The 16,890-nt window shown below is 37.3% G+C and overlaps 1 protein-coding gene across 7 annotated transcripts in view; it reads left to right on the top strand.

The window, feature by feature from the left end:
- LOC105465718 (RALBP1 associated Eps domain containing 1) overlaps positions 1–16,890 on the top strand; it is an 87,255-nt gene that overhangs the window by 9,633 nt on the left and 60,732 nt on the right. Inside the window, exon 1 of one of the 7 annotated variants that reach the window (XM_011714305.2) lies at positions 3,772–3,860. The exons of the other annotated variants lie outside the window; for them this stretch is intronic. The gene's annotated coding sequence lies outside the window, so the exon portion shown is untranslated. Of the gene's footprint in view, positions 1–3,771; positions 3,861–16,890 lie in introns of those variants that run through there. 7 annotated transcript variants of the gene reach the window in all.

The raw sequence follows: 16,890 nt of genomic DNA, 5'->3' as shown, positions 1-16,890 counted from the left end.
ACAGGCACCCACCACCATGCCTGCCTGATTTTTGTCTTTTTAGTAGAGAAGGGGTTTCACCATGTTGGCCAGCTGGTCTCGAACTCTCGACGTCGTGATCCGCCCACCTTGGCCTCCCAAAGTGCTGGGATTTCAGGCATGAGCCACCACGCCCGGCCACTTCCTCAGTTTTAACAGTGGTGAAGAAAGAACAACATGGTTACAGAGGCAAGTAGGAATATAGATTTAGTGGGTGGAATATAGATTTAGTGGGAAGATGTTCTGGCCTAATGGCTTTTATTTGTTTTCTACAAACTGAGGCAGGATTAACAGTATAGTAGTGACATAAAATCTTAATATGAAAGTAAGGGGAAAAAAAAAACTTACATTAGTTTCAAAGAGGCCTAACATACTTAGGAATAAACTTAAGAAAAGAGTCACCCAGATTTTTGTATTAAAAACTACAAAACGGGGCTGGGCACAGTGACTCACGCCTGTAATCCTAGCACTTTGTGAGGTTGAGGTGGGCAGATCACTTGAGCACAGGAGTTTGAGACCAGTCTGGGCAACACAGGGAGACCCCTGCCTCTAAAAAAAAGATAAAATAAATTAGCTGGGTGTGGTGGTGTGCACCTGTGGTCCCAGCTACTTGGGAGGCTGAGGCAGGAGGATGGTTTAAGCCTGGGAGGCAGAGGTCAGAGAGACCCAAGATTGTGCCAATGGACTCCAACCTGGGCAACAGAGCCAGACCCTGTCTCAAAAAAAAAAAAAAAAGAAAAAGAAAAAAAAAAGAAAAGGAAAAGAAATAAGAAATAATTGGGCTTTATTAAATATTTTTAAAACTTTTACACTTCAGAGGATACTTAAGAAAGTATAAAAAGATAAGCCGTAGATTGGGGAGAAATATTTGCATATTATAAACATGGTAAAGGTCTTTAATCTAGAATATATTTGAAAAATCTTACAACTCACTTATAAAGGAAAAAAAAAAACTGGGAGAAAGCCCATTCTTAGGCTTAAGCCCATTAAATAGGTATTTCACCAAAGACAACGATAAGAATGGCCAATAAGCGTATGAAAAGATGCTAACATCATTAGTCATTAGGGAAATGCAAATTAAATCACAGTGATATACTATCACGCACTGACCAGAGTGGCTATAATTAAAAAGACTGACAATACCTAGTATTTATATTGTTAAGAAACTGGAACCCCTAGGCACTTATCTTGGGACTGTAAATGGCACAACCACTTTGGGAAACAGTTTGGCTTTTTCTTAAGAAGTTAAGCCTAAATTTGCCATAGGAACTAGCAGTTCCGCTGTTAGGAATCTGCCCAAGAGAAATGAAAATACATGTAGAAATAATGGCATGTACATGTCTGTTAGCATTATTCACTGTAGTCAAAAACTAGAAAACAATGCAAATATCCATCAAATGGTGTTTGAATACATAAAATGCGGAAAACTATTCTGCAATAAAAAAGAAACAAATTAGTGATATATGTTATAACAAACATGAATGTCAAAAACATGGCTCTGGGCAACATAGCAAGACCCTGTCGCAAAAAAATTAATAAATAAAATTAGCTGAGTGTGATGGCACCTGCATATCATTGGCTATTCTTGGAAGGCTGAGGAAAGAGGATAGCTTAAGCCCAGGTGTTTGAGGCTGCAGTGAGCTGTGTTAACGCCACTACACTCCAGCCTGGGTGACATAGCGAGACCTCATCTTTAATAACAACATGCTAACTGTCAAACCAAATACAAAAGAGTACATATTGTGTGGTTACATTTATATGGACTGTCTACAAAAAGCAAATCTATAGAGATATAGCAGATTAGTGGTTGCCTGAGGCCAGAGCAAGAGAAATGGTCTGGAGGAAAATACTTGGGTGACAGAAAAATTCTAAAATTAGATTGTAGTGATAGTGCTGTATACACTCTATAATTTTCTTAAAACTCAATTAATTGTACATGTACGATGGTTGAATTTTATGGTTTATAAATTATACCTCAAAGCTGTGAATTAAAAAATTACAAAATAGTCATCTAGGAGAATGTAAAAGTTGAGTGTGGTGGAGAATGAAGGACTGTGTACTGCTTACATAGTTTAATTACAAAACTTCAGCATAATGTAATCTGGCATTCGATAAAGGATTTAAATTTTGAAAGATGATATACTGATAGATTTTTACATGTAGCGGAGATTGCCATATCTCATCTTCCAAGATTCATTAGAACTCAGTATATTTACATTACATTACATTAGCATCAAGCTAACATTTATGCACTGTTCTGTGTGACAGGGACTGCTCTGCCTGCTTTTGTATGTGTTGTTTTACAAGTACATTATTTATTGACCTTAGAAGGGGCTAAAAATCATATGATTTAGAATGAAGACCAGTTTCCATCTATTGACCTTTAGTGGTATGATGAATTTTTGTACACTTAACTCAGATATCTTAATATTATGGGAAATTACAGAAATATAATACTTCAAAGAATAATGCGAATTTGAAGTAGTCATGACTGACAAGTACTAATTTTAATGAAATAGTGGTTTCAATCTACAGGACTATTTTGGGTTGGTTTGTCCACTGGCATAATCACTATCATGAATCTTTTTGGGGGCTATTCTAATGTTACTTAAAGGGACTGATTTGGTGTTTTGTATTTTGAAATAGCTGTTTTCAATCTGAGTTTGCATAAGTAGCTAGATCTTGGGCCTAATACAATTATAAGTGTGTTCCTTTGGAGAAAAAAATAGTTGCATAAAGTGATTATTGCTTCTTTTTGCCCATGAGTTATGCAAAATGTTGTACGTGGAAATAGAAGTATCTATAAAACAAGAATTCATTGTTTGGAAACTAAGAGTATACTAGTTTTTCTTGGTGTCTCATTTGTGACTAGAAGGATCAGAGGTTTGACTTCAAAGTGTTTAATGAAACTGTATGTTAATAGCTGATTTAGAAGAACGCATATCTTTTCTGAAGCACTTCATTATATTCCGTAGAAAAGTAATTACAACGCCCTCGTAATTTTCTGTGTCAGCAAGTATTAAGTGTAGTCAATAATAGCATAGACTTTGGAATATGACAGTTCTAGATTTTGAATCTCCAGTTGGTGCTTATTAACTTCTCATCCTTTGTAAGTGCTTAACCTCTCTTGAGATTTCATTTCCTCATCTGTAAACTGAAGCCAATACCATTTCTGGAGGTTTTTTTTATTTGTTTATTTTGTTTTGTTTTGTTTTGTTTTGAGACGGAGTCTGGCTCTGTCTCCCAGGCTGGAGGGTAGTGGCACAGTCTCTACTTACTGAACCCTCCGCTTCCCGGGTTCAAGCTATTCTCCTGCCTCAGCCTCCTGAGTAGCTGGGATTATAGGCCTGCGCCACCACGCCCAGCTAATTTTTGTATTTTTTAGTAGAGATGGGGTTTCGTCTTGTTGACCAGGCTGGTCTCGAACTCCTAACCTCAGGTGATCCTCCGCCTTGACCATTTCTGAAGTTTTAATACTACCAAACTGATAGTGCCTGGTTCTTAGAAGGTAGTCAAGTAAGTTTCAGTCACTTAAGCTCTGCTGTATATGAGAAAACACAGAATTTGTAGAATCTTGGCTTTAATACTAGAGAAAATTGTCTGTTCTTCAAATCTAGCTTTATACCTTTCATTGATTTTGTTGGGTGAACTTCATAATGCTTTCCCAACCTTTCGATTCTGTCAGTAAGCCTTTTGTTTTGCCCTTTCACTGGATAATTAATTTGAAGGTTTGCTCTCTTGAAGTGAAGTTTACCACTAGAGGACTCAAAGAATGATTCTGAGGTTTGGAGCCTACAGAAGGGTGATGCCATTAACATGGAAATAAAGAAGCAGAGGGCAAGGTAAGGGGTTTGGGGAGAAGATAATGTGGTGAATTTTGGATGTGCTGAGTGTGATGCCATGTTCCTTCCTTCTGGGCAGCAGAGTTAGGTGGACATTTGAAAGCTTGAGAGTAGCAGCAGCTGGGTGGCGTTAGAAGCGTGTGCAGACTTGGTGGTGGTTCCTGAATGAGGCCATTCACTAAAAATGAGGAATGCAAGCCTAATTTTTTTTTTTTTTTTTTTTTTTTTTTTTTTTGAGACAGGGTCTCACTCTGTCACCCAGGCTGGAGTGCAGTGGCATGGCATGATCATGGCTCACTACAGCCTCAACCTCCCAGGCTCAAGGGATCTTCCCACCTCAGCTTCCCAAGTAGCTAGGACTACAGGCACATGCTATCATGCCCAGCTAATTTTTGTATTTTTTGGCTTTTAAACTCCTGGACTCAAGCAAGGATTACAGGCATGAACCATAATGTCCCGCCTTAAAGTCTTTATATTTGAAATGTCCTTTCAGAGTTAATTAACTCTGATATTGTCCCAGAGATTTAGGTTTCTGTTTTCACTTAAGACCTCAGGAATTTTCTGAAACTTTCTTGAAACTGTTAGGAAGGCCATGTGGGTATGGAGGTATATCTCTTCATCTGAAATTAGGTCAGCCTCCAGAGACTTAAATCTTGGATATTAAACCCAAAGGCACCTTATATTTTAAACCCGTAACACATTTGGACATTTAATACAAGAGGTTTTAGCTATTTGTATAAGCAACCACTAAACACCTGGACACATAGTAATTGTATTTAGCTGAGGAGTGAGCCTCGGAGCTGAAGAATCTAGCCTACCTCTTCATGTCAGCATCTTATTGCAGCTTTGTGATTCTCATTTAACACAGGATCTCATTTAATCCTTGTAATAAGCGTGCCATTTCATTAATTTTTATTAATAGGAAAATGTATGCTCTTATGATATTCAAGAATCAATAGATTCTTGAAGGTTTGTAGACAAATTTCTTGAGGTTTAGTTATCCTGTGGCATTGCTGTACCATTTGTTCAGAGGATGGTTCTATTGAATTCCTATTCTCCATATATTCAGAATTTTTTTTTTCAATTTCATGTCCTATAATTACACTTTTCATTAATTAAACAAACACCATTAAACACCTGCTGTGCTCCAGGATCTGTACCGAGGGCATTCAGTATGCAGAGGTGAGTGAAAGAGACACGGTTCCTGTCCTCCTGGAAAACCGAATCTTCTGATCTCCAAGGAGTCACTGTGCCTGTCTGCTTCATGACTGTATTCCTAGCACATTGTCAGTAGTGAATATTTGTTGAATGAGTGAACATGATTTATCTTTTTTCCCAAAAAATATGTTTGCTTATCTCTAACCTTAGTGTACATTGCCAGCAAATTCAGACGATACTAATAATTAATGCTGATGTAGTGCCTACTATATCAGCCTTGTTTGTGGCCCTTTATGATAATTCATTTTCGTTTCAGTGATGTGAAGTGGACACAGTTTATTATCCCTATTTTTAAAATGACACAGGATAAGTAACTTCTCTACGATTATACAGCTAGTAAGTAGTAGAGCTGGGATTTAAGTAGTCCTGCTTTAACCTACTACGTTTTATGTGTGTTTCATGGAAGCTTAAGAGTGAAAGTCAGATTACTTTCTGACAAGCTTGTGTATTACTCCTTCAAAAATTTTTTTTATTCAGACTCTGACTGATTCCCAGTAGAATTTTTTACAGTCTCTATATTATTGCTGAGATTTTATTAAACTTACTGTATTTTTTCCTGGGATCCAGAGCAGATTCTTCCTATGATGAATTATTTTCTACATTAAGATATTTACAGACTAACTCATTTTATAGTCCTTTGGTTTCCTTCATAATTTTTATCACAGGCTTACTTACCTAAATCTGAACCATCACATTATATCTCTGGAATGTTGTATCATCTTTCATGGAATTAGAAAGGTCTTTGAAATAATTTTTGAACTTTCACTTAAAATACCATGCGTTTTTTGTTTTTTAGTTTGACCTCCTACTTGAACTTTTTCCTGATCATCCCAACCAGATAACCCCTCCTTCTGTAGTCTCCCAGCTCTGTTCTGTATGTTTGCACTTGTATACAATTTGTACTTTAGGTTATTCTTTCTGTGTATCTTTTTCCCGTGATCGGTGGCAAACAGTTTGAGGGTAAGTTTTAGCCTTGTTTCCCTTATTATCACTTTGTTCCTGTTAGGTACTCACTCAAAGCCTATTAGACTGCTTAGCTGGTGCTTTAGAATTTCATTCCTCATCAGTACATTGATGGGTCCCAGCCTAGCCTCTTCATTTTATCATACCACTTAAAAACTTCCAAGTTATAATTAATGAGTTTTTTTCAACAGTATGGAACTCTGAGAACAGACTGCATAGTGCTTTCAATTAGACTGTGAATATTCTCGTTAATACTTTTAAAATTGGTCAGGTGATGCTAGTCAAACACACTGAGCGTGCATGCTAATAACTTTAAGGAGTTGTTACATCAAGGCTGTTTTCTTAATTTTTTTTTTTTTTTTTAAGTGGTATCATGGCTTACTTTAGTAGTAAACTCACATGCATTTCTCTGCCCTGCAGAGGCATAATTTTCAGTTGTTGAACTTGACAGTGAGCAAGCACTGGTAGACAAGCATGTAATCTAAATAAGAAAACAGGTCAGTGGAGTTTCTCATTTAATTTAGTTAACTCTTTTAGAGAGAAAGTATAGCATTCCCATAAAATGAAGGGTGATACAGAGAGCATTTCAAATCTGAATAGTCATGCGTAATCAGCCTTAAAAGCTTCTGCCAACCCACTGCTACATCTCACAGGCTTGTTTCTGATTATTCTCCTAATAGGGACTTTGTGTTCCCTCCCAGCAAATCTGTTTTTCTGTATCTCACACAGCTTTTACTTGTTCTTTATCTATTCTTTTTTATCATGTAACTTCCTTCATCTACAAGACTCTGTCCTCACTTCTGTGCTTATTCCTCCCCCCCTTTTCAAAACATGGCTTAATTGACTTTTATAGGTTTTGGAAATTAATTTGAACAACCTCACTCTCACTGAGACCAATTTCCCTGCTGCCTATCCTTTTATATATGTTTTGCACTGTATTGATTTTTGTTCATTTATGCTGTTTCTTGGTGTGTTTATGCCGTTGCTTGGCTGCTTCTCCAGTATCTCTATATCCCAGCAATATTGTGAGCAAGTTGTGGCTAAAACTCAGATTTCTTTTCTTTCATGATGTGCAGAACAGCAGAAACACATAATAGATGTTTAGAAAACATAGGCAACTTTTTGGGGCAAGCCATTTGCTTAGCCCTGCTTTGCTGTGCATTCATAGATGTGATTGGGATGATGACTTAAGGCAATTCTGGGCTCCTCACCCAGGGAAGTGAAAAGTGGGGGTGGTGAAGCTTGAAGCCTTGGATGTTCCACTGCCTAGCACTATGGGTGCTCTCTCCCCACCCCAATCAACATTCTGAGCATGAGAAGAGAAGGAGGCAGTAAGAACAGGAACAATAGCACAGAATTCTCTGAGCTCTGACTTCGCTGCTTTGCTGACAAGACATTGCTGCTTTCCCCTCCCTCCCTTTCAGAATCTTTTTCCCTTACCTACCCCCACTTTTTTTTATATATAGCAGAGTAATTGTAAGAAATTTTTTTAAAACTGTGAATTTATTGGCAACTAAAACAAATTATGGTAGAATCTGGATACCTTGGCACTATAGCATATACTTTTTTTTTCATAAAGTATAATGAGGCACAACTTCTACAGAGTTCCAGTGTGCCTGGCTGCAAGTGGCGGCCCACAAGTCAATTTAGAGATGAGGGTGCTGGGTTGAGTGATGGTACACTCACAGGATTTCATACATTCCCTAGCACAGGCCACTGAGACATGTGCCACGTCAGAATTACGGATTGTACTACTTGTCATTAGGAATAATAGAAACTACAGATCTTAAACCTTTGAAAGCTAATGACCCACTGTATTCTCTGCCTTCATTCAGAACGCTAAAGAATTAATGGCTGGTGGAAGGGAGCTTATAGTTAGATTTTCTGTTTACCACCCACTGTTGTGAACCCTGAGACATAGAAATCTTTTACTTCCCTAAGTACATTTCCCTCTAAGATTTGATTCTGGAGTGAATCCAAACTTAGTGTTTCTTGCTAGCACCTAACAAATGGCAAAAAGGGAATTGTCATAGTTACTAATTGTATTGTTTCATGGTTATTTTCTACATAATGTTCCTTTTTGCTTCTGGTGTTTTTCATTTGACCCTGCACACCCATCTAGCTGCCTTCCTATTTTTCTTCTTCCTTTTACTGCCAAATAACAAATGACCTGATTTCTTCTCTACTGCCTGTACCCTGGCCTATTCTTAAGCACTAGTAATCTAACTTTTATTTTTATTTGCTGATTCATCTTTTGAGACAGAGTCTTGCTCTGTCACCCAAGTTGGAGTGCAATAGCACGATCTTGGCTCACTATACCTCTGGTTACCTGGGCTTAAGCGATCCTCCCACCTAGCCTCCCGAGTAGCTGGGACTACAGGTGTGCGCTACCATGCCCGGCCTTTTTTTTTGGTGTTTTTATTAGAGATGGGGTTTTGCCATGTTGGCCACACTGGTCTCGAACTCCTCAGCTTAAAAGCAATCTGCCTGCCTTGGCCTCCCAAAGTGCTGGGATTTTAGGCATGAGCCACTGTGCTTGGTGTAATTTAACTTTTATATTCCGCCTCCTTTTTGTTTTTTGTTTTTTTAAAGTATTCTTAAAGTTCGTTGTTATCGTAATCACCAAATTCAGTGACCTTTTCTTAGGTCTTATTCTGTTCAACCACTTTCCTTGCAATTGGCAGTGAATCACTTCATGTTGGATATTGTCTCTTCTTGTTCATCATGGAGCTGAAATATTCTGTCTTTAACATCCTGATTGTCTTCCTACTGTCTTCTTTGGAGTCAGCTTTGACTCATCTTTTCCATTTATCCAACTTTCAAAGTCCTTCAGATTCTCTTTGAAAGGACTTAGCCAATCATTGTTTTCTGTTCTTAGCATTACTCTAATCCAAGCTCTGAACGCCTCATTGATAAACTACTATAGTGGCCGCCTAAATGTTAAGCTTTTCTGTAATTGCTAAAGAATAGATTAGTGAATTATAAATTATATGATACTCTTAAGAAATGTTCGGTGAAAATTAGCGTGGCATTTAGAGCCTCCATCATCTAACTTCATTGTACCACCTAGCCACCACTACAGTCCCTGAATTGACTTATTGGCACCCTGAATTGGATTGCCTCTCTTGTTTTGACTGACCAAAAATCTACCAATTCTTTAAGGGCTAGAGATTGGGTACTTATTAAAAAAAAAAAAAATCCCAACTCACAGTAACCACTCTTTTTATTTAATTCTTACAGGGGTCGAGTACTAATTATATAGCACCTATAATGGGCCAGGCATCAAGCTATTTGACATATATTTAACTTTACATTTAGAGATAGGTATTATTTCAGTTTTTCAACTGAGCAACCTTGAGCTATAGAGTGGCTACATGTGCAACATGCACTGGGATTCAAATTCAGTTTCGTGTGATGGCAAAGCTTGTGCTCAGGTTGCCAACCATTTTGATGCTTAAAATTACAACCTTGCTGGGTATGGTGGCTCACGGCTGTAATACCAGCACTTTGGGAGGCTGAGGCAGATGATTACTTGAGCCCAGGAGTTTGAGACCAGCCTCAGCAACATAGTGAGACCCCATTTCTACCAAAAAAAAAAAAAAAAAGGCCAGCTGCAGTGGTGCATGCCTGTTAGCTACTAAGGGGGCTAAGGCGAGAGGGGTTTGAACCAGGGAGGTTGAGGATGCAGTGAGCCGAGATCACGCCACTGCCCTCCAGCCTGAAAGACAGACCTTGGAGACACAGTGAGAACTATCTTCTCAAAAAAAAAAAAAAAACAGCCTTATATCATAGGTTGTGTGTTGTTTGCAACTAGGGCAGAAAGTTTTTGAGAAAAAGGGTTCTGTGTAAAAATTTTGTTTTCCTCCCAGGGCCAAGTATATATTTTCAACATTGTATGTGAGTACTTAAGAGGAGAAGATTTTCATGAGATGTTTCTATAATGCTACTAGGTATAATAACCAGTCTGCTACTCAGTGTTAGCACATTCTCTACAATATTGAGAAAACATGAAAGACTGCAGATATGGGTGTGTACTTGAATCAAGGAGAGGCAGTACAGCAGCCTTATATTTTGTTCCCCAAAGCGTGAGATGTGTACCCAATTCTTGCACATAGTGAAGAAGCTGTTCTCTTTTTTATTGTTTTTCACATCTGATTATTCACGGAGAAAGTTTCAGATTGGAGCTAGTAAAATTTTTTTTTTAACACCGTTCCCATATTATTTGCTCTCTTTTAAAAAAGGACAGGTAGGCCTTGATGTGGTTGCAAGCACATTTAGCAGACAGTGGTATTTGGCTGAAATTACAGTTTTGTTTTCATTGAATATATTATTTTTTTTAAATCTCTGTTTCAAGTGAAGTAGAATTTTCCATTTATACATGATACAAAGTTTCTTTTAAAATAAGTTTAACTTTTAAAAAAGTGTCTCATTTGAAGAAAAAATACTAAGTACATAATAGTGCAAGTGGTCCATGAACATGGCAGAATTTGTGAAGGTGGTATGCAAGTGTCTAAAATTTGGGAGATACTGGCATAGTGAAAAAAGCCAGGCTTTGGAGGTCTATGAAGCTGGGTTCATATCTTGGCTCTACTAAATTTCTAGTCAATATCCTTGGCCAAGAACTTTCTCTTTGCCTATTACTTTGATTTGTAAAATGAAAATAACAATGCGTAATTTTTAGGGTCATTTTTGAGGATTGTATTAAAGAAGTACTGATACACCACTCAATAAATGATAGCTTTTTCATCATTGTCACTTTTATTTTGTTTATTGTTTATTTTCATTTAGTCAGCTTAAAATCCTTGATGGAATTTTTAAGTTGAAGTTGAGTTCTTAGGAGTTACCACCATCAAGCAAGTACAGATGGTCCCTGACTTACAATGATTTGATTTAGGATTTTTCACATTTACAGTGGTGTTAAAGTGATACACATTCAGTACACTCCTCAACTTCTGATGGAATCATGTCCCAGTAAACCCATCATAAGTTGAAAATATTGTAAGTCGAAAACATACTTTTGACTTGGGATATTTTCAGCTTAGGTTGGGTTTATCAGAATGTGACCCCATCATAAGTTAAGGAGCATCTGTACTTAACTGCTCTGAGCCTTAGTTTCTCTGGGCATTAGTTAGTTTTTTTCTTCCTGTGTTTGGGAAATAAAGGTAACCCTTGCCTCTTAGGATTGTTTTAAGGACTAAATGAATTCATTCGTAAAGTACCTGGAACAATGCCTGGTACTTGGAATAGTGCTTTATATAGCTGTTAGCTACTATTGTTGCTATTCTCCTAGGAAGAAGCTTGTTGGAGATCCTGAGGCTCTTTTTCTTTGTTTTGTTTTTTTTTTTTTTTAAAGATATATTTTATTTTAAAAGATTTATTGTAATAAGGTATTTTCTGTATATCCATTATTAAAACATAGTCTTACACACTAAGTGCCTTCTATCTGTCAACTCCTTCTGATAGGTAGAAGGAGTTCTATGAAGTTTTCTTTCTTTTTTTTTATCTTTATGTTGTTGTTATTATTATCATTATTATACTTTAAGTTCTAGGGTACATGTGCATACATCACTAAACACACTCCATCCCCAACACATGATAAGAACAAAGAACTTTCTTTCTTTGTTCTTATCATGTGTTGGGGATGGAGTGTGTTTAGTGATGTTTGTATATGTTCATTAAGTACCTACTGAGTATAAAACGTTGCTGTACTGGGATTATGATAAATAGTCAAGGGAGAACAAGTCTTCAGCAAAACTACCCTGAACTACCTTTACCCTAAAATTATTGCTGCATATAGCTATAGAAACTCAAAAGGAAGACACTAATAAATCCCAGCAGATCAAGAGGCCTAAGGTTGAGTCAACCTCAAGTTTTGTGTGTGATACTGTACTTTTTAATTGAGTAAAATGTGAATATAACTTCTTGTATATTTGATCTCATAATCATATTTAAATACACACCTGTGTTATTTTTCAAAGGAGTCACATATCTAATCTATGTCTGGCACTTTGGCAGAAATAGATTTTTAAAGATTAGATGTTGTCTTGTCCATTTTATGTTGCTATTTTAAACAGAATACCATAGACTGGGTAATTGGTAATGAAAAAAAAGTTTATTTCTTACAGTTCTGGGGGCTGGGAAGTCCAGGGTCGAGGAGCTCATATCTGGCTAGGGCCTTCTTGTTGTATTATCCCGTGATGGAAAGCAGAAGGGCAAGAGAGCACAGTTGCATGCCCAAGAGCGGGCCCAATTCCCTTTTATAATGAGTCAACTTCTGTGATAATTGCATTAGTCTATTCACGAAGGCAGGGCCCTTGTGACCTAATCACCTCTTAAAGGTCCTGCCTGTCAACACTGTTGTTGTATGGGAGATTAGATTTCCAAAGCATGAACTTCAAACCATAGCAGATGTTTTCAGCAGATAGTGTGTATTGTTGTTATATGAAATGTCAGGAAATTAGCATTCAGAGAAATGATATTTGTATTAGAAGGGATCTTAGAGATAGAATTCAACGTTTTCATTTTTTTAGGCAGAAGCTTGAGAAATATGACACCTATCAAAACTTGGTTCCTGCGGCCTTCCAACCAAAAACTTAACAACTCTTGTTTGATGATGTAACATACTAAAACTCTGTTATAATGCAGCTTACTAGATGAATGTACTACTGGGTATATATGATCCCTTATAAAATAGTGAAGTGATAAAGAACATGGGTATCAATCTAAGTTCTGTTACTTGCTGTGTGTCCTTGAGCAAGTAACATGGTCAGTTCTCTCAACTGTGAAACAGTACCTACCTCATAGGGTTTTTAGTATGATTAGGTTAGTTAACATGATACGAGCTTGGGACAGTACCTGACACATTGTGTGTGCACAGTTAATGCTTGTCATTATTATAATCATCTTTTTTGTCATTCTCACCCTGTGATAACCCATAGTGCTGGTGTAGTACATTATCCTAACAGTGGAATGGGTTTCTCTTTATCATATTATAAGTAAAGACATTTCCCTGTCCCATTTGCTCCTGCGTGACCACTGGTAACAAATGTATACCGGAAATTATATCATTGGTGCTTAACTCTGTGTAACCACGATTCTACTCACTTGAGATACTTGAGAGCTCCACTGTATTCTGTGCACTTAGGAAAAAATTGTGGGCTCCTGCTTCTCCCACTAGAGGAGCAATAGTGGCAACATAGTACAGTTGGTAAGAGCACACTCTGGAATCTTCAACTTCATCACTTACTGTGACCAGGGGTGAATTACTGAGCCTCTCTGTACTTCAGTTTTCTCACCTGTAAAATAGGATAGAAATCTCTGTCCTTCTGGGCTAAGATGATTAAATGAGCTATAAAGTGCTTAAAATGATGCCTGGGCCACTGTGTAGCTTTATTGTAAACTTTTATTATTTTTTAAAATTTCTGATTAAATAGGAGTCATTGTGGTTCTGGAATAATCAGGTTTCCATGTAAGAAAAGAGAGGTTTGATTATTAGTAACTGGTTCTTGAAAAATACTACTCCTTAATCAAAACATCAATATTTTATATGGCATGTTGTAAGGGAACAGGTTGCAGGTGTTGTCTTTCCATGTCACCTTACACACTTTATTGGTTGAATGGGATTATTTATCTTCAATGAGTTTTAGAAGCAATTGTAAGTCTGAGTTTGCTTAAGACAGCCCTGGTTTATGCCTCTTGTTTAGGCATAATTATAAACAGTGCCTCTTTCACTCTACACATGTCTCAGTTTGGATGTAAATTTTATGATCACTCTAAGTATTAGATAGTGATCAAATTAATTTTATTGGACTATCTCCATACCCTGTCGTATTTTCTAAAGTCAACTAGTACTATTTCAAGCTTCAGTTTTAGATGGTTGTAGTATTTTTCTTTTTTTTTTTTTTTTTTTTTTTTTGAGACGGAGTCTCGCTATGTCGCCCAGGCTGGAGTGCAGTGGCGCGATCTCGGCTCACTGCAAGCTCCGCCTCCCGGGTTCACGCCATTCTCCTGCCTCAGCCTCCCGAGTAGCTGGGACTACAGGCGCCCACAACTGCGCCCGGCTAATTTTTTGTATTTTTAGTAGAGACGGGGTTTCACCGTGGTCTCGACCTCCTGACCTTGTGATCTGCCCGCCTCGGCCTCCCAAAGTGCTGGGATTACAGGTGTGAGCCACCGCGCCCGGCGGTTGTAGTATTTTTCAAACTACTTTTGCATATTGTGGTTTTTCTCCTTTTTTACCTTTAATCTTATTTGTGTTTTTTTAAAAGTCTTTTTGTTGTTGTCATTGTTAATGTAGATAATACAAATAATTATTTTAATTGGGAATTTGAGACCTGGATCAAACCGTCAAACTTTAGAAGTAGTCATATTGGAGTTCTTATGTTTGAGGCTATCAGAAGTGTTTTATTTGTTTAGATAACAATGACAGTGAGATTGATTAAGCAGTACAATATTTATTGGCCTGTATGTACTACTTTTATCAGAGTAGACTGACAGTGGGAGTTTATGTTTCCTAAAGGAAGAATTTATAGCTAAAGAACCAGGAATCACATATTGCTAAGGAAAATCTCTTTAACTACATATACTATGCAGAAATTAAAGTCAAGAACTATAAACTTCTTAAGTTGCCTCAGTCCTCTTACGTTGGTTGTTTGACTCAACCCATTCTTTATGATTCCCTTTCATAGCAGGTTGAGTGAAATCTACCCTGCAAATATTAAGAAGCTTCTAGGTCCTATAGCAGTAATCTATATTGTGATGGTGAGTTCTCTTGATGAATTTCTATGAAAATACTAGTAGAGGAGAAAGAATATGTATATATATTTGAACTTTCTGTGCTGAAAAGTTACAGAAGACATTTCTAGGGTTTTTTTTTTTAATTGAGAAATATACCTTTCTTATATTTATATACTAATACTTGTATAGAAAGGAAATTCTTATCTCGTACTTATGTACTTTTTCTTTGTCTATTTTAAAAATTTTTCCTTAACTGACAAATAAAAATTTTATATATTTATTATATACAACATACTTTGAAATACGTATACATTGTTGAATGGCTAAATTGAGTTAATTAACATACTTGCTTTGCGTGTGCATGTGGTTCTAATATTTGTGTTTAAGTACCTAATATGCAGTAAGGGCTCAAGAAAAGTCTAATGTTACTATTTAGCTGTAGTAATTCCTCTATGATGAATTTTATACATTTCTTATTTTTTGAGTTTATAAAATAATGGACATCATTACGTCAACATCATAACATATAGACAGTTCATTTTACCTGAGGACATAGTGTTGGGGAAAAGACCTGGAGAATTTTCCCTCACTGAAGTAGGAAAGTGGTTGAAATGTAAATTGGAAGTTACAGATAAGTAAAATGGAGTTTGGGTGAAAGGTAGAAAAAAAAAAAACAAGAGAATGTCTATTTATGTAAGTGTTAAGATAAAATCATGGCAAGAGAAAGGAAAGAAGCAATGTGGTCTTGGTGTGCAGGCTTGAAATCAAAGAGCATTTGAGTTGTGTAAGCAAAGCAATGAACAGTTAAAAGTTTTAGATGAGAAAGGTAGTGAAAGTGAGATGAGCTATTTGCTTTAATATAACCGGTAAGTATCTAGTATCTCAAAAGGGTTGAAATGATTGCATTTCACTTTACAAAGGAGTTTAGGAGGGAATTGGCAGGGGTTGGTCACTAAGGGATAGCAAGAGTCACTTAGGAATACATACATGGCTTATGAATACAGTAATGGATATGAATTACCCTCTTCTTTGTTGGATTGTGCTAAGTATTGAAATGAACTTGTTTTTGTAAGGAAATAAAATATTAGAGATTAGTATGTACCCAAAGCTAAACGTATTCTGTTTTGATAGCAGAAAGGAAACAGCCATTTTGGAATGACTGGGCTCTGAAGATGATGTAAAGGTGTGCATGGATTGTGTGTAATCAAAACCACTTGGACAAAGCAAACATTGTTTATTATTAGAAAATGTTTAATTTTTAAAGAAATGGTGAACATGATCTTTCCAAGTAAGAAGGGGTTGATTCAAAAGAAGACTAACAATGAATTCGGTAAATCAGGAGGGTGTGGGCATGACAGGGAGCAATTCCCTTCAATAGGTATTAAGTGCCTACCAAGTACAAAGAACATTGCCAGACCTTGCAGTGGATTTCAGTGTACCCAAGCCATAGTCCTGCCCTCAAGGAGCTTAGTGGAGGGGAATGTGGGTATGGAATGTGTGGTGTGGTTAACATAATAAATGGATAATACTAGTAACTCAAATGGCGTTGGGGTACCAGCACAGAGAAAGAAAAGATAATTTGGTTATGGAGTGGGATGGATAGAAAATGTTACAGGAAGGAGGTAGGTCTTCAGATGGGTCATGAAAGAAGGAAGGGTGTAATTTTATTTATTTATTTATTTATTTTGAGATAGTCTTTCTCTGTCATCCAGGTTGGAGTACAGTGGCTCACAGCAACCTCCCCCTCCCAGGTTCAAGCAATTCTCCTGCCTCAGCCTCCCAAATATCTGGCATTACAGGTGCCCGCCACCATGCCCGGCTAATTTTTGTATTTTTAGTGGAGATGGGGTTTCACCGTGTTGGCCAGGCCAGTCTGGAACTCCTGACCTCGTGATCGGCCCACCTCAGCCTCCCAAAGTGCTGGGATTACAGGTGCGAGCCACTGCGCCGGCTGGAAGGGTGTAATTTTAATAGGCAAACATAGATTACAACATGATCTTGTGAGAGAGAGAAAAGCAAAAGGATAGAGGTAGGAAAGCCCAGTCTAGGTTGGCCAAAGTAAGTTTGGGGGGGAAGGTTGGGGTTATATATTATGGAGAATCTTGAATGCTGG

Source organism: Macaca nemestrina, chromosome 5 (assembly GCF_043159975.1).
Source record: "Macaca nemestrina isolate mMacNem1 chromosome 5, mMacNem.hap1, whole genome shotgun sequence".
Classification (NCBI taxonomy): domain Eukaryota; kingdom Metazoa; phylum Chordata; class Mammalia; order Primates; family Cercopithecidae; genus Macaca; species Macaca nemestrina.
The sequence above is the reverse complement of the archived record's forward strand: the minus strand, read 5'-3'. Positions and strand labels throughout refer to the sequence as shown.